Below are 3622 nucleotides of genomic sequence, written 5' to 3' on the forward strand. Positions count from 1 at the left end.
ATAGCTCTGTCAACAAATTTCTCCATAACCTGGTTATTATCCCCATTAGGCCTACCGACACCACTTGAAAACACACCTGCACCACCTTCAAACCACAACCTCCCTTCATTTCCAAACCCACCCACCACCACCTCTCTCCGCCTACTTCCACTTCTCTTTCCAACCTAATTAAGACGTCGTTTTGCTGATTTGTGTTGAGCTAAGCACTCTCATTTTTTGGCATACTTACCACAAGCATTCAGTTTCATGTAATCAAACAATAAAGAAATAGAAACACAAGGAATTTCACCAGAATGGTTAAAACAATAGACAAAATGTAAATCTTCCTTTGAGGATTAAAAATATCCAACTTTCAAAATTTGAGCCCAAAAAAAGGAACTTCTTTTACAAGAATAATTGGTTGTTGTATCATTGCCACAGGGAAAATTACTACAAGTGAGGAAGGCGGACTAAAAGTAGACTCAGTCAGTGACAACCAAGGCTCACTTCAAGGAGGTTCAAAACAGAAATTCTGATTTTCTTTTCTTAACTCTGAATAAGGCCGCGAGTTGCCATCTATTGATGTTGAGCAACCCCTTAGCTTGCACATAGAGCTGGGATGTGTAAACGCTCTAACAGAACTCATGTTATGGCTCATGGAAGCTAGCTTATCTGCCACTTGGTTGACTTCCCTAAAGCAATGATTAATAATAACACCATATATGCCAATGTACAAAAATTTGTAATCTCATTAACTGATTTCATAATCCTTCAAAGAACACCGAAAAACATTAATTAGTTATACATCATAAATAATTTGAGATTAAAAAATTGACAACCTTATCAGAAAACAGAATGAAAAGCTTTGGAAACACGGAATTCATACTGATAATAATATCGAGAATCTGTCGGTTACATTTTCTGAAGGTTGAGAGAGTCGTCAATGTTGTTATGTACCATTTAATTTTTCAATATCGTTGGTCGTATTCCGAGGCATTGGAGTTATATTTTTTGAAATAATCTTGCTTATTTTTATAATAAAAATGTAACAATAGATGTGACAATCAAATAAAAGTATATATCATCAGACAAAGTAAAGGAGACTTATACAATTATCAAATGAAAGCTCAAGCAGCGTAGTTAGTTTAGAAAAAAATTACCGAAGAAAATTGTAAATAGAATCATACTGAATTCCGCAAGTGATTTTTCTACCCTTGGCCGTCCCATTGCTCACATTTCTATACAGTAGAAATATAATTCTTATTCAACTATGCAGGGTAAATGCCATTAACGTTAGCTTTAATTATAATATTACCCTTGATCATTCCATTCTTCCTGTTTCTATATAATAGAAGAAAAGGTACATTTCAGTTTTAATGTTACCTTAACATTTTCACATCTTATAGAAATCCTACCAATTAACTACATTTAACATCTTCCATAGATTAATGAGACCATTATTTTCACTACCCGAACTTAATCAAGTGGAAATTTTTCACCTGCCAAAAAGGTTCCAGTCAGAATAGAGTTGTCAAGAAATAGAATCATTATACTATGCTACATCTTTAGCAGAATATTTGGTACATAATATCGGAAGCAAATGCATTTTGAAAGTATTCTTTGACGGAGAAGTTACTAAATAGAGAAGCATTTATTGAAATCCTTGCTAAGACCTTTTACTTGTAAAGATTCTTAATTAAGAACTATTTCAAACATAAAAAACAAATCCAGTCATCAAATATATGATTCTTAAGGTAGGTGTTTAGTCACGTAAAAAACAGAAATTAAATTCATGGGGCAAAGAAAGCTTCTTCAAGAAGTTTTTTTTTTGTAGAGCTTATCAGCCACTGTGTACTCAATAGGTGAGTCTTTATAATCCTCACAAAGATGCAGATTATGTCAAAAAAGGACATGCTGCAAGTGAAACATTATTTTTGGTGAAATGATCAGAATTTTTATAAACCAAACCAAAAAATTTTATATGATAGAGTACTACATATAGAAGTTAAAAAATTGGCCTAAAATTGGAATTTTTACTGACCTTTGCTGACCCATATATTGACCGTATAGTGATAGATTTCAGCAGTGGCTCTCGCAGATTTATTCGAGGTGGATAGCTCGGTTCCTGAACAATTTAAGGGCTACTCCTTCAATAGAGAGAAAGACGATACAAACCATAACCAATGAATTGCATTGAATCATCCTTTCTTTCTCTGTACTATTACTTCCAATTGTGATTGTGTAAAAGAAAGTTGGAGGAGAATATAAGATTTTTCTATTTGTTAAAATGGCAGATCTTTCTACAAATTTTTTGAACAAGAGGGGATGCTTCTAGAGTGAGCTTATTGAATGATGAAAAGACAATTTTACTCTGGATCATCCATTCAACTCATCTTTCTATATAAAAAAATAAAAAATAAGTCATTTATCATAGATTTGAGTTTTTTTATTAAAAAAAAGGTGTATATGATTTTTTTTAACAACGACAATAAATTTAACTTTGAAGTATGACATCGAGGTAAAGTCGATCCCAAAGTATGATAAAAAATATATTTAGACCATTCTTCAAAGTAGAGTGATAAATTTGATTTCAAAATATAACAACGAGGATAAATTTAACCCAAAATATAATAAAGAAATATTTAGTCAACTTTCCTAGAGGGGTGAATTTCACCCTTTTTCCTTGATTCAAAGTAGAGAGAGAATTATTAATTCTGTGAGGATGATTTGTTATTTCGGTAGTTTTTCCATGTTTCAAGCGGTGTCAACGTTCTAGAAAATAAACAAATGCATAGTTAGTATAACAATATTATATTAATTAGAACTATGTAAAACATACCAATCTATCTATTTATCTCTCTATATGTAACTAGTATAAGTATTCACGCGATGCACAGAATACTTCATTTTTAAGAATCTCATTAAAAAAATACTAACTTATTCTTTTGAACTAATAAACTGTTTAAAAAGTTTAATATCATATTAACATATTTTAAATTGATTATAGAATACTAAAAATAATTGTTAATAGTGAAATTACTAATCATTGTCGCAATTATTTTAGATGTTGTTATATGAAAAGCATGAAATTACCATTCTTATATAACTATGTTTTGTTGCTGATTTTCATAAATAATTAATATAAAATATTAAATGATTATTATTTTGTAGTTGGACTTTTACATTTATATTTTTAACTAATTAAGATACGTGATAACATTTTGTCTTTCATTTTTAATTTTAATTTTTCGGTCTATTGATTCAAAATCAATAGCTAATTGGACTAAAAGTAATTAATTCCTCTAATTCAAAATTTTTTATTTCAAATTTAAAAATTTACCACTCTCAATTAAAAATCTATGCACATACAATTTATAATATTGCTCATTGCAAAAAAATATATAAAACTTTATTTCTACCGTTACCTCTAGCCCACCCACCCAAACACCAAAATTTACCTCCACAATTTGTTTTAGCCCCGCACTCTATTTCTACTTCATAAACTCCTACTCAAACTGTATCAATAAATTTAAGATAAAGTATGAAAGATGATTTAAAATTCTTTCAAAAATATAATTATAAATATGAGATTTCATTACTCTTCTTTTGACTCTTCAAATACTTCAAATTATTTGATCATAGT

General features: G+C 29.9%; 1 long non-coding RNA gene across 1 annotated transcript; it reads right to left on the reverse strand.

Moving 5' to 3' along the window:
• Positions 1 to 308: 308 nt before the first annotated feature.
• On the reverse strand, positions 309 to 2639 carry LOC107850390. The gene is made up of 2 exons (XR_001668581.2): positions 2021 to 2639; positions 309 to 748 (listed from the first exon to the last, which is right to left on the reverse strand). It is a non-coding gene; the product is annotated as an uncharacterized LOC107850390 (long non-coding RNA).
• Positions 2640 to 3622: the final 983 nt, after the last annotated feature.

The sequence above is a fragment of the Capsicum annuum genome, chromosome 1 (assembly GCF_002878395.1).
Source record: "Capsicum annuum cultivar UCD-10X-F1 chromosome 1, UCD10Xv1.1, whole genome shotgun sequence".
Lineage (NCBI taxonomy): Eukaryota > Viridiplantae > Streptophyta > Magnoliopsida > Solanales > Solanaceae > Capsicum > Capsicum annuum.